This window comes from Coenobita brevimanus, chromosome 8 (genome assembly GCF_032717465.1).
Source record: "Coenobita brevimanus isolate Jiangsu-jjx chromosome 8, ASM3271746v2, whole genome shotgun sequence".
Taxonomy (NCBI): Eukaryota; Metazoa; Arthropoda; class Malacostraca; order Decapoda; family Coenobitidae; genus Coenobita; species Coenobita brevimanus.
The window spans coordinates 17,939,118-17,954,159 of record NC_136961.1 but is presented as its reverse complement, the minus strand read 5'-3'; the positions used below and the strand labels follow the sequence as shown (position 1 = coordinate 17,954,159).

General features: G+C 43.6%; 1 pseudogene across 1 annotated transcript in view; it reads right to left on the bottom strand.

The window, feature by feature from the left end:
* Nucleotides 1-15,042, bottom strand: part of LOC145408093 (carboxylic ester hydrolase-like) — a 92,886-nt pseudogene that overhangs the window by 54,059 nt on the left and 23,785 nt on the right. The window contains exons 6-9 of the transcript XR_013898856.1: nt 14,735-14,928; nt 10,677-10,827; nt 7,315-7,493; nt 6,269-6,422 (exon numbers count right to left, since the gene is read on the bottom strand). The product of XR_013898856.1 is annotated as a carboxylic ester hydrolase-like (transcript). The remainder of the gene's footprint in view (nt 1-6,268; nt 6,423-7,314; nt 7,494-10,676; nt 10,828-14,734; nt 14,929-15,042) is intronic.

Sequence of the window (15,042 nt, the reverse complement as noted above, 5' to 3'; positions counted from 1 at the left end):
GAAAAACAGAAACGTCAGACGATAACTTTCGGCAATACCTGCGTGTAGTTTTTATAGTATGGTCCATAGCCCCACTCACCCTGTGAGTCCATCCACAGGGATCTCTCTTGTAAAACCTTAAGGCTGTGACTTTTCCTTCCTTAAGTACCTGCAGACAGGAACGATTGACTTGCTTCAGCAATGAGTTTTGTGGCCTTCCCCATGGTCTCCTTCCAGGTTGATTCTTTCAGATATCATCCAATGAGCAGAGTAAACTTCAGGGAAACACGCCACGTGTTCACTTAACTGAAACTGACATTCTGGTAAAATGTGCATATTCTTGAATTGGTTTCATGGAGTAATCACTTATGGTACATTTGATCATATCAGAGATATCCCTTGATTCTGTGATGGCACTCTGTACGAAAGGAATCAATTCGTTGATCCAAGGCGCCATTTAATATTCATGTCTTAACGATAAAACAATAAAAAGCACCGGCGCCCTGAAGATGTGGATTTTTGAGCTTTTACACAAATATCGATAATGCCAAATACTCAGACTGAGTGCATTCATAACACTAAAGACCAGACCAATGCGGCAAGGGATACTATCATCTGACCTACCGGTATTATGGATCACACTACCAAGATAAGCAAATTTTACTAAGAATTTTCCGTCGTCATCACGTGCCTGCCTAGATAGTAATGCTTCATCCAACAAGCCAACGAATGCCTAGACCCTGGTCATGGACAAGGATAATTTTAGTCACAGTGGCTTCACATGCCTTGAGAGTACTTAGGAGTGTTTCCAGCAACTCTGCAAGAATAAATACATCATTGGGAACGTCAGGGTCAGTAACACTAAAATTACCATTCGATATTCGACAGTGACTCTGACTCACAGCCTGATCCAGCACCCAATCCATGCACGTGCTGAGAAGTGGCAAGGACTCATCTTTGTCTCACTCAGGCTCTTACCAGAGAGAAATCGGGTCTCCCCCCGCCCTTGTCCCCCCCCTTCCCCATACACACACTTGACAGCACTGACAGTATTTGAATTCAAGTCAGGTGTCGGCTGAATTTTCCCATGGGGATCCAATGGAATTACGGAAATTCCCAGTAGCACCACCCAATTTGCTGATTCAAACACCTTCATGAGACTGACATAGGAAGCAAGTAGTCATTGATGAAACTCACGACCGCATTCCACGAAACTCGAAATGCTAGGATCCGGTCAACTGTAGACTACTTGGACGTGAATCCGAATTAATCACGCCTTTGAAACTTCAACAAATGGACTGGGATACACGTCAAGAGCACATAAGCAGGAACCCTGCTTGGCACACTGAACACCGCGGTAATTACTGCAGTCACGTTGGTCTTATTTCCTATTCCAGAGAGGGATAACAAAACTCATGTCTAATCCAGCGAATGCATTCATGAGCATGCCAGAGTAATACATTCATTCATTCATTCATTGCCAGACGCCATGTATCCCAAACGGGGTGGAAAAGGGCTTAGAGTTAATTGTTTTACAGGGAGGGGCACTAATCCTCCACCAACCCCACTTGACACGTAGGGAGAACACCTAAAGATATTTCACTGTTCAACAACATCCTCCACAACACTGAGCACCTCAAACCAAAATGAGACCGCTAATGCATACTCATAAGCACACATCTTTTTCCTATCTATCTATCTATCTATTGCCAGACGCCTCAATCCCGTTTGGGCTGGCCACAAACAAATCGCCTCCAAGTCGCCCTGTCCCCCGCCATTTCACTCCCCTGCTCCCAGCTCACACCCCCCTCTCTCATATACCTCTCCACCCCATCCCTCCATCTCATCCTCGGCCTCCCCCTCCCTCTTTCCCCCTCCACCTCACTCACATACACTCTCTTCGTCAGTCTTTCACCCTCCATCCTCTCCACATGGCCAAACCACCTCAGTGTGTTCCTCATAACGCTTCCTATCACATCCACATCAACACCACAACGCTCCTTTATATCCTCATTCGTCAGCCTGTCTCTCCATGTGACTCCACAGGCTCCTCTTAAATAACTCATTTCCACTGCTCTCACTCTTGACTTGTGTCCTTCCAACAACGTCCAAGCTTCACTTCCGTACGTTAGAGTTGGTATCACAATACTGTCATGTAGTAACTTTTTCACTTCCATGCTCACTTCCCTGTTTCTTATCACTGCTTTCAAGGAACCAGCAACCTTTCTTCCCTGCTGTACCCTTTCAAGCACTTCACCCTCCAAACCTCCATCCTTACTCATCACACTACCCAAGAACTTAAACGTACTCACATTTTCCAGTTCCTCACCATCCAACCTCGCTGTACATTCACTGACTTCACCTCTCTCAAAGACCATCACTTTACTCTTCCCTACATTCACCTTTAGATTCCGTTTCTTACACACTCTCCCAAACTCATCCACCAAGCCTTGCAGCTCTCCTTCGTCTTCACTCAACAACACAGTATCATCTGCAAACAACAGTACAGGGAGTTTCCAAACACTATCCTCTCTCACCATGGCCACTCCAACATCTACTACCCTACCTTGTACCTCTTTTATTACCCCATCCATGTACAGATTGAACAACCATGGAGACATGACACATCCCTGTTTCAACCCAACCTTCAAAGAGAAAAATTCACTTAGTTCACCATCCACACGCACTGCAGCCTTCGCACCATCGTACATACTCTTCACAGCATTCAACAACTTTCCATCTACTCCATGTATTCTTAACACTTTCCACAATCCTTGTCTATTCACCCTGTCATATGCTTTCTCCAAATCCATGAATGCCGCATACAACTTCTTTCCCTTCTCTAGAAACTTTTCCACTAAAGATCTGAGAATGAATATCTGATCTACACAACCTCTTCCCTTCCTAAAGCCTCCCTGTTCTTCTCCAACTAATTTCTCTGTTCTTTCTCTAACTCTGTCAATAAGTATCCTACCATACACTTTTCGTATTATACTAAGAAGACAAATGCCCCTATGGTTACCACACACTTCTTTTTCCCCTTTTCCTTTGTACAAGGGAATAATTATACCTGACTTCCAATCCTCCGGGACTCTACCTTCCTCCCAGGCCAATCTGCACATCTTCCACATCCATTCTACTGCTATCTCTCCCCCATGCTTCAGCATTTCACCACACTCTCCATCAATTCCTGGGGCTTTCCCAGATTTAACTTTCTTCATTGCTTCCACAACTTCTATCCTACTGATTTCTTCCTGTCTTCTCACCTCCCTCCTTCTCCCAGCCATTCCCCAGCCACTTATACTCGCATTACTTCCATCCTCTACGTTCAACAATTCCTTAAAGTGTTCTCTCCATCTGCTCACTTTTTCTCCCTTCTCCACTAGTAATCTACCATTTTTATCTTTCACTCCCCTGCTAACTTCACTTCCACCCCTGTCTTACTCTTTTCACCTCTCTCCAGAACATTTTCTTACAGTCCCTCCACTTTACACTCAAATTTCTTCCAAATTCCTCATCCACTCTCTTCTTACTCTCTCTTACTAATCTTTTCACCTCTCTCTTCCTTTCTACACATAACTCTCTCTTCCGCCTCTCAACCTCTTCCACGCCCCTATTTCTCATCCATTCATTGTATGCTTTCTTCTTTTGTGCCACAGCCTGTTTCACCTCTTCAGTCCACCACGCTGTTCCTTGCACACCCCTCCGTCTTCTCTTCCTTCCACACACCACATCACATGTTGCACATATTTCTTCTGTAAATATTCTACACACACCTTCCACGTCTCCCATCTGGTCCAATTCATATTTGCCCAATCGTTCCTCCACTTCTCTCTTATACTCTGCCTTTTTCTCATCCTCCTGTAACCTTTCCACTCTCCTTGCAACTACTCCTTCCTCTCGTCTTTCCCTTCTTCTATTCCTCCAACTTTCTTGTACTTTAATTCTGGCCATCACCAAGTAGTGGTCAGAAAGTCCACTCCCCCAGCCTGTATACACTCTTGCATCCATTACACATCTTCGCATCCTTTCATCCACACACACATAATCAATCATTGCCTTCCTTTCATTCAGTTCACCACCCACCCTTCTCATCACTCGCCATGTATACCTGTGGATCATTTTATGCCTGAAAAAGGTATTGGCTATCACCAACCCCCTCCCAGCACAAATGTCCACTAATGCACTCCCATTCTCATCTATCTCAGCAGGCACACCCCACTCACCAACTATTCCATCCACCTTTACATTCCCAACTTTACCATTCATATCACCAATCCAAAACACTCTCATTCCTTCCAAACTTTTCCATGCACACTTCTACATTTGTCCAGAACTCTTCTCTCACTCTTCTAGCACGATCTTGCATTGGCGCATACACACACACAATCGCCCACATTTGTATTCCAACTTTCAACTTTACCCACACAATCCTTGACCCAACTGATCCATACTGTCTTATGCTCCTCTCTCATCTTTTACTCACAACTATACATACTCCTTCCTTTGCCCTCTCATTCTCACCTACTCCTGCACATATACCCCATCCATACTCCCATTCTCTCACACTTTCTCCTCTCCATTTTGTTTCAGTTATTCCACATACATCCACTTTCGCATCCTCAAGCACCTGGACAATCTCTCTCTCTTTCACCTCATCATTTGCTCCCCTTACATTCCAGGTTCCTGAGTTTCTCAAAACGAAACCTCTTTAAGTGGAATCATTCGGGTCTCTAAGTTTTGATATTCAGCCTTAAAGTAGGAACAGGACTGTGAACAGCGGTCCTCCTGAAACTCCTACAATTCTGAATGATTGTCCATCGAGTATCTTTCAGGAATGTGGTCAGTCGCCTTAGCAGCACCTCCGACAAAAGAAAACCTAGTCCAGCAATAAAGATCAGGCCAGCAAAACAAAGATCAAGAGATTCTCAGTTTACAAGATTATGTGAAGTCCACACACTAAGACAATGTGAAATTTTGGTTACAAAACCCCGAGGACTTACACGTTCCTTGAATCCTACTCTGACAGAACTGAAGTCGTCCAAGATAAACAACATATCCCATAAAAAGCAGTGTCCACAAGTGAATCGAGTTTGGCATAAAACAGCTCTTTCTTTTCAAGATCACTCATTTCAACACGAGCATATACTGCTGTAAGAGTGATGTAGCTCAAAGTGTGTTTCAGCCTCACGAACATCATACATTCGCCAAGTGGGGTAACCCAGTCAACAGAAGAGGCAAATTTAGTAGAAATCGTCATAGCACTTCCCATAATATGGACAGCTTTGTCACAACCAGACCAGTAGTATGTGTGACTTTAACCATTTATGCGGCCATGGTCAAATCGTTTCACCTCATAGAGTGAGGAAAGTGCCTACTCTTAGTCGTCTGATCACTCGTGACAATAAAGACAGTTGATCATTCTCTGAAAGCCTTAGAACATTCAAAATTCCCACCTAAAGTGCCCTTCAGACTGAACCAGCGTGTGGAACTTCGGACTCGTGGGTCCTCCGAATCACCATGATGTCCATTAAAAAACAGGACTGGGGAGCGGAGATCCTTTCCTTTCATCCAGCAGCTGGCGTCCCGAAGGCTTTACCAAGCAGCTATCATTATAGGAGTCAGCCTGACAGGGCTCCAAGAGTTCTGCCTGCCAGCATCTGAGGAGGGATCCCCCAGGAAATCTGGGTCAGGGTCAGCCGAAACCACTTGACCCGAGTCCTGCCTCTCAATTTTTGTAGCTTTTTTACGGAGATGGGGTGCATATCTCTCACCAGCCTCCCAAGTCAGAGAAGGGACTAGCTTATGAACAGGATTTCGGTAACCCTAAACACTTGGTCTGACAATCCAGGTCTGGAATCAGTTCTCCTTCTCCTTGGTGGATTGTCAGTTGCTAATACACAGGACAAATCTAGTGAACCAGTAATGCTAAAAAGTATCACATATAAACATTTGGGCAAGAATAAAGTACTTTCAGTCTTATTCAATCTGATAACAAATATATGAACTTAAAGAGCATCTCCTCAGTCTAAGTGTTAAGAATTAAACATCTCAACTTGCAGTTTAAATATATCATCAATGGTGTGGTAGTTTTAGCGGCATGTTTTATCAGGAAGTTGTGGTGCACTCTGCACTTCAGTATCTCTTGCTTGTTACTGATGCAAACTATATTGATGTTAAAATCATGCAAGGACAAATGTATGGTAATACGTAACACGCAAAATTAATTGTAAAGGAAATTTGCTACGTAACCTGCTGTGCCACTTATAATGAGGCCTTGACCACTTACATTCCCTGCCCATTTTTGTTGGCATGCCTTCAAGAATTGTTTGTTGTCCTTTGTGGCGGAATTCGTAGCTGAACGTTTTTTTGTTTTCGGTAACAGAGGCGTGGTGAATGGCGGTAAGATCTTGGTATACCATGAATTGGGCGTCGCCGAGCATCTGTTGGAGAAGATAGACTGGAATTAGATTACGCTCATCAATCGCTTATACACTGTAGATGAAAAAGAAGGCTTATATTTATGCTTAATTTTGAAGTCGACATGTACTGTTCACAGTCAAAAGTCCTGTCTTTTCTCTTCCTACGCTCTCAGTTGACTCCAGAAGGAAATTTGATTACCTGGGAACCCGTGCTGCTGACTTTATCTTTAGCTATATTTCCAGTGTGATGTGAAGCATAAACCTAATGTTCCAATCCCTAAAGCTCAATAGTCTCAAATGCCACACACTTCCACCTGTCACTACTTTGGCAATATTACCTACTGTCCATATTAAACATAATGTTAGAGCTCTTCCAGTTGGGACGAGGATGGTGGTATAAGTGAGACGTTTGAATAACGTCGGTGGGTCTTGTAGAAGATAAGTAAAGTCTGTTGTAACGTATTTGAAGTCATTCCCCTGATTCCGTATCTCAGCCTGGGATCAAACTTGTGTCCTCTCCGACAGCAGAATACTTCTGCAGTCCCTCAACCTCCACCTTCCACACATCAATGCCATCATTGTTGGTTGCTTTGGATGCATTACTTTTTTTTCACGTTTACTGAGGTTGAAACAAGAGAAGCGAGAGAAAATATAATAATATAATAGTATTCCACTACTCCTGTATCTACTTTCACACATGTGACACGTCTGTTACTTACATCCCTAAAGCATAAAATAGGAAGCCATCAAGCCTTATGCTTGGGAAGATTAGCTGACAGAAGACAAGAAACGAGAGTGTTCGAATATCTGACGAATTGTTGTCTCTAATTTTATATTGGAACTACTTCATTGAATAGAAAAAGTATACAGTACAGTGAAACCGTTGAAAATAGAACTGTGGTTGTGTTATTACCTGGGTGACTTGTTCAACATTGTCTCCTGTGATGTGTGTGCCTCCAAGGTAATACTGGTACACCTCCCTGGCTAAGCTCTCTCTACCAGGGATGTCTTCTGTGAAGCCAGTTGTGGTGGGTCCAATCACAGAAAAGTTATCCTCAACTGCTTTCGTAACATTCTCTAAGGCGTACAGAGCTGAGGATAGAAACACGATGGAGAAGACTGTGAGTAGATACACAAGTCACTTAAGCATAAAGGAAATACTTTATGAAGGTGGCAGGAAACTTCCGGTGTACGATCTTCCAGTATGAAGTATATCGTCTTAACGAATTTCAACATTCGTCGCCCCTTTTCCAACAAGTGATCAGCCACTTGTGTAGATCAGATTTCAATTCCTAGGTCTTTTGTGGAAAAGTTTCTATAGGATGGAAAGAAGCTGTTTGCGGCCTTCATGGATCTGGAGAAAGCATATGACAGAGTGGCTAGACAAAGAATGTGAAAAATATGTAGAACATATGAAGTATATGGGAAGTTGCTGAATCCCACGAAGAGTATGTATGAGGGTGACAAGGTTGTAGTGCGTGTGGATAGTGAACTGAGAGAATTTTTCCATCTGGATGTTGGATCGAAACAGGGATGTGTCAGGTCTCCATGGTTGTTCAGTCTGTATATGGATGGGGTTATAAAAGAGGTGCAAGGTAGGGCGGTGGATTTTGAAGAGGCCCTAATGAGACAGGGCAGTGTTTGAAAACTCCCTGTACAGTACTGTTGTTTGCAGATCATAATGTTTTGTTAAGTGAAGACAAAGGGAAGCTGCAAGGCTTGGTGGATGAGTCTGGGAGAGTGTGTAAGAAACGGAATCTAAAGGCGAATGTAGGAAAGAGTAAAGTTATGGTCTTCGAGAGAAATGAAGTCAGTGAATGTACAGTGAGGTTGGATGAGGAGGAAATGGAAAATGTGAGTGCGTTTCAATACTTGGGTAGTGTGATGAGTAAGGATGGAAGTTTAGAGGAAGAGGTGTTTGAAAGGGTACATCAAAGAAGAAAGGTTGCTGGTTCCTTGAAAACAGTGATAAGATACAGGAAAGTGAGCATGGAAGTGAAAAAGTTACTGCATGACAGTATTGTGATATCAACTCTAACGTATGGAACTGAAGCTTGGACCTTGTTGGAGGGGCAGAAGTCTAGAGTGAGAGCAGTGGAAATGAGTTATTTGAGTGGAGCATGTGGAGTCACATGGAGAGACAGACTGACAAATGAGGAAGTGAAGGAGCGTTGTGGTGTGAATGTGATAGAAAGCGTTAGGAGAAACACATTGAGGTGGTGTGGTCACGTGGAGAGGATGGAGGGTGAGAGACTAACGAGGAGAGTGTACGTGAGTGAGGTGGAGGGGGGAGAGGGAGGGAGAGGCCGAGAATGAGATGGAGGGGGGAGAGGGAGGGGGAGGCCGAGAATGAGATAGAGGGGTGGAGTGAAGAGGTATATGAGAGAGGGGGGGGGGTGAGCTTGGGGAAGTGCAGTGAAATGGAGGGGGACAGGGAAACATGGCGGCGATTTGTTTGTGGCCATCCTTTACGAGATTAAGGCGTCAGGCAATAGAGAAATAGATAGATAGATAGATAGATAGACAGATAGGTAGATAGATAGACAGATCGGCCAGTTGTCTGTTTAAGGAACACCATCCTGGAGAAATACTAAGATTAGCAGGAATATTCCAGATGACCATCAAAACAATTATCACCTCGAGTGAAAGTGTGCCTGTATTATCTTCATTAGGGAGTCTGCATTACAGTTCGGAATGGAAAATCATATCTTTTGAGCTATGATATAGCAAAAAAGAAAAAGTGCAATGTGTGAACAGATATGTAACAGTACTGATCACCTGACTACTGGACGAAAGCTAGATGCCAAGTAGGTCATAAAAATAGTTAACCATTAAACAATACCTGCATTAACTCACTTCAAAGTTATGCCGTATTCCCTCAGTGTGATGTTCGCATTCTCGGATACGAAATCTCGGGCTTTGGTGAGACTAATTCAGCTATGTTTTTTGTCCATCAGCCCATTCGTCCGCGTTGTTTAGTTCGAATTTATGGACCGATCTTGACGACTGAGGTGTCAAATGAATCCTCTCCTGCTGCTGATGTGTACTTGTCTTAGTGGTCGACAGTTCGAGTCAACTCCAAGGTCACAATGACCGATAAAAAGCCATGAACCAATCAGGTGAGATTCCCCCTGTGACATCATGTGTATGTCACAGCTAGCCAGCCAGTCAACCTCTCTGTCTTGCTCGCTCTTCACTCATCCACATTTTACTTAAATATTTATTGATTAATTAATTAACAACAACCATCACCTCTCAGACTTGCTTGTTCTCCACCCATCCATATTTTAAGTAATTACTTTATTGATTAATTCGATTTCAGAGAGAGAGAGAGAGAGAGAGAGAGAGAGAGAGAGAGAGAGAGAGAGAGAGAGAGACAGAGACAGAGACAGAGACAGAGACAGACAGACAGACAGACAGACAGACAGACAGAGACAGTGACAGAGAGACAGACAGAAGACAGACAGACAGACAGACAGACAAACAGACAGACAGAGCCCTTTTTCTCCTATGGAGTTTAAATAAACTGCAAACAGAACGAAAAAAGGCCGTAAGTTAACTATAGAGATGGGAGTGTTTGCAAGTATCCGTTGGCGAAATTTCTGAAGGTCTGTTTTATAGGTTGTATACTAATGATCTGATTCCTCTTTAGGTTATTCCTTTTTAAGACTAAGTGTAGCCAGACGCATTTGCGTGTAATTGTCCATCGTACCCCCATAGTATTATAAAAGCAAACCTACTTTTTCTTCGTGAAGTCTTTGAATGACTCGGGTACCCAAACTATTATTCAGGATTCTCAGTGGCATTAAGATAACCCATGATTACTACTGTTCAGGCAGTACCTCAGATTTCGATGCTCATATTTAGAAGCCCTGAACGGATAAGATATAGTTCACATGTATCAAAATCAAAAGTGAAAAAAAAAAATCCTCACATCATGTATGCCGTAAATATTGCAAAAATAAAAGTGGGTGGGGTTTAGCATGCACTGCACCATCGTCCCGGAGTTTCAGTCCCTTCAACTCTTTGGTAATGTTATTCATCTATTTATGGTACCTTAGACAATTTTAAACCCGGAATTATATCCTGTTCTGAAAGGGATAGGGAAGGGATACATAAGCCCTGTTTTTCAAAGAGCCACCCTTAACCTGGATTTAATTGTTTGGTAGCAGCAAGAATAAATTAAAAAGGAATAACCCAGAATAAAGGGGTTAAGGATACGGTCGTCTAACCCGTGACATTGCATACATACAACACAGTCCGTGCAATGCTTACGGAGCGAAAAGAAAGCGCCTTCGTCCTTGTTAGTGCCTGCCATGAGGTCCACCTTGGCGATTTTGCCTTCTCTCATCAGCCTACCAGGCTCGGCAGGCAGGTACACCCCGTCCACTCTGGGTGCCATCAGCAGCGGCAGCAAGAACCAGTCCTGCAAATGATAACATATTCATATTTTTGTCAGCAACAACATATATTAGAAAACTTGTCAGCACCAACACATATTAGTGCTCCTGTCAACAACAAAAATACCTACTACCATTTCCAGCCTGTCATCGAATCAACTTTTGCCAACTGTACAAACCTCTCCTGAAACCCCAATCATCCCTCTCTCTCGACTGTACAAGCAACCATTAGGATCTGAGAAAAAAATCTCACGAGTATATCCAGAAGGTTTGGCTGGTAATTTTTCAGTTATTTAGATTCCACACAATGCATCCTTTAAAGGTGTCCATCCAAGTGACGATGAACCACTATTGCTCTGCCACTGTTCGATGACTGAGACTAGCTTGTAAATCTTCTGAAGAGGGGTCTTGGGGACTGTGACAGTCCTAACATCAGCAACACCACCCTCAACAACAGGACACACACACACACACACACACACACACACACACACACACACACACACACACTCTCTCTCTCTCTCCCTCTCTCTTGTCGTACTTTACCGCATATGAGACATGTAACACCATTGGGAACAATTTCTAGGGAACAATACACTCATTCAGAACATTTTAATTGACATGAAATTGAAACTGGTCCATCTGGGATCCTGTTCCAACCATCCTGCCAAATTTCGTCAAAACCGTTTTTCCAGTTTTGTTTGTACTACACACACACACACACACACACACACACACACACACACACACACAGGATTACAGTTGTAGTATATTGTATTCCTCAGTAAGTTTTTTTTTTTTTATCCTTTTGCATGTTGTTGTGGATGGAAGAATAGATGCAGAAGTGAAGTTTAGAATAAATGAAGTAGGAAAGGTGCTGGGAGGAATGAAAAAAGTGTTTAGATGTCGTTCGCTTAGAATGGATGTAAAGAGAAGGTTGTATGAGGGTGTTGTGGTACCGACTGCGTTATATGGGGCTGAAACATGGAATATGGGTGTAGCAGAGAGGAAAAGTTTGAATGTAATGGAGATGAGGTGTCTGAGGAGTATGTGTGGAGTGACGCGTATGGATCGAGTGCGAAATGATGAAGTGCGAAGGAGAACTGGAGTTGTTCGAGAGATGGCTGGTAGAGTTGTGGAGAGGGTGTTGCGATGGTATGGGCTTATGGAGAGAATGGATAATGAGCGATTGGTGAAAAAGATAACTAGATCTGATGTGAGAGGTGTAAGGCTGAGAGGAAGACCACGAATAGGATGGATGGACAGTGTGAAGAGAGCACTGGATGCGAGAGGGATGTCTGTTGAGCAAGGAAGAGTGGCTGTGCGTGACAGAAATAAATGGAGAGAAATTGTGAATGAATAAGTGATGACGCAGCCCTGAGGGGATATTCTTCCGCATTTGGTCTGATCAGCTAGTCAGGTCAGGTGCGGGTAAGGGAATGGGTCTGTTATGATGTGGCAGGGGTAAACCATCTCTGCTGTCGGGCCCTGCTGCGGATGTCACTGATTGCATTGCGCAGTTGACCCTTGTGCGGTGTGGTGTGGTGAGGATCTGTCCGTTCTCCCCTTGGGGCTAAGATGCGAATGAATGTGTTTAAATGGATGAGTAAATGGGGAGTGTGTCGTCCTGTCTCGGCTACCTCCCTTTCCTTGGGAGGAATATATAGATAGATAGATGTTACTTATCCTCTGATACATATATGACGAGAAGATGAGCAATGTAAGCAGTCACCGGCTATGCCCCCTTGGGATCAACCTCCTATCTACCTGTTTTTCCATGAACTTGTTCCTGCATGGCTACTTTTCCCCATGAACGTAATTTCTGCATGGATATATTCACCTTTATAGATCTATTCTGTCCGTAAACCAATCTTATTATTATGGGGAGGCAGCTACTCCCTCCAGAACCTATTTTCTCTCATATACTTCTTTCCCCCATGGTCCTAATTTTACTCAGTGGTCCTTCTAGCCCATCTCAGCCCATTTTTCACTGGGAGCTATTCTTCTACGGACCTATTTCAATGTTCTATTCCCACCATGGATCTATGTTGCCCACATTGGGGAACATACCTATTTCTCATGGACCTATTTTCCCCTTTTGAGAGGAATCTTCCCATTCCTCCATGGATGCATTGCCTTTATTGTGGGACATACCTTTTCCCCCATGGACCCCCTGTCCCCTATGGTAGGAATTACGTCTTTCTCTGATAGACCCATTTCACCTTCATGAAATGAGATTCCTCTTCACTGCATGGACCTACATTCCCAGTGTACCTAAATTCCCCATGGATATATTTTCCTCAGCAGGATGACAACTTGTTTCTGCGCAGAGAGACAAAAACTGAGAGCAGGACACAGCAACTTTTGTAGGAAAGATACTAGAGGATGTTACCATGTAACGTGGAACAGAAAGTTTTGTTAAGGTGCTACGAAACTTTCAGACCCAATGATAAAGGTTCATCTAGGACAAATCACGGTTGAAATTCATGAACAAGCTTACTAACAACTCCCTCTGTAACTCATGTTTGTTTTTGCCCGAATGATAAAGAGTACAGAACCCTCTGCATTCTCCTTCTTTCAACAGAATGAAATCACAGTACAGAGCATAAATAAGAGGAAGTTCTTTTACCAATGGAAGAAGGATATTGAAATTAGAATGCAGAAACTTAATTCTTAGATCTTTAGTGGAAATGATTCGAGAGAAAGGAGAGTTGTATGGGGCTTTCATGGATTTGGAGAAACCATATGACGGGGTGGATACACAAGGAGTATGAAAAGTATTAAGAATACATGGAGTAGATAGGAAGTTGTTGAATGCCGTGAAGAGTATGTATAAGGGTGCTAAGGCTGTAGTGCGTGTGGATAGTGAACTGACTGAATTTTTCTATGTGAAGGTCGGATTGAAACAGGGATGTGTCATGTCTCCATGGTTGTTCAATCTGTACATGGATGGGGTTATAAAAGAGGTACAAGGTAGGGCAGTGGATGTTGGAACGGCCCTAATGAGAGAGGGCAATGTTTGGAAACTCCTTGTACTGTTGTTTGCAGATGATACTGTGTTGTTAAGTGAAGACGAAGGGGAGCTGCAAGGTTTGGTGGATGAGTTTGGGAGAGTGTGTAGGAAACGGAATCTAAAGATGAATATAGGGAAGAGTAAAGTTATGGTCCTCGAGAGAAATGAAGTCATTGAATGTACAGTGAGGTTGGATGAAGAGGAAATGGAAAATGTGAGTGCGTTTCAGTACTTGGGTAGTGCGACGAGTAAGGATGGAAGTTTAGAGGGAGAAGTGCTTGAAAGGGTACATCAAAGAAGAAAGGTTGCTGGTTGCTTGAAAACAGTGATAAGATACAGGGAAGTGAGCATGGAAATGAAAAAGTTACTGCATGATAATATTGTGATACTTACTCTAACGTATGGAATTGAAGCTTGGATCTTGTTGGAGGGACAGAAGTCTAGAGTGAGAGAAGTGGAAATGAGTTATTTGAGAGGAACATGTGGAGTCACATTGAGAGGAAGTGAAGGAGCGTTGTGGTGTGAATGTGATAGAAAGCGTTAGGAGAAACATATTGAGGTGGTGTGGCCATGTGGAGAGGATGGAGGGTGAGAGACTAACGAGGAGAATGTATGTGAGTGAGGTGAACGGGGAGAGAGGGAGGGGGAGGCCAAAGATGAGATGGAGGGATGGAGTGGAGAGGTATACGAGAGAGGAGGGTGTGAGCTGTGAGCAGGGCAGTGAAATGGCAGGGGACAGGGCGACATGGAAGCGAATTGTTAGTGGCCATCCCTTACGGAATTAAGACGTTTGGCAATAGACAGATAGACAGAAACTTCCCTTTTTTTCTGCAAATGAAAATATGAGATAAGATACGAAGTTAATCTTAACATTGTTAGTCTGGACCCGGATGTGTTATATCATCAGTACAGACACTCACGAACAAGTTGTATGTTTGGTAGGCAATCTGGCGTGCGTCGAGAACCTGGAGACACTTCAGCATTTTCTGGCTGCCTTAGTCCATGGGGCAAGATAGGGCCTCGGCGACCCTTCTGGCGGTCTGGGCAGCAGTGCGGGTGACTGCCCAAGGACACAGGGCGCTTCCGGACTGAGCTATCACTCGGGAGAATAGTCCTGTGGGGGAGTAGTTATTACATTTACTGAGACCTGACAATGATCCATATCCTCTTTCGGTTCAGTGAAGGCTGCATAGCCAGACTAGGGTATCGATTTTGTAAGTAATCAAGG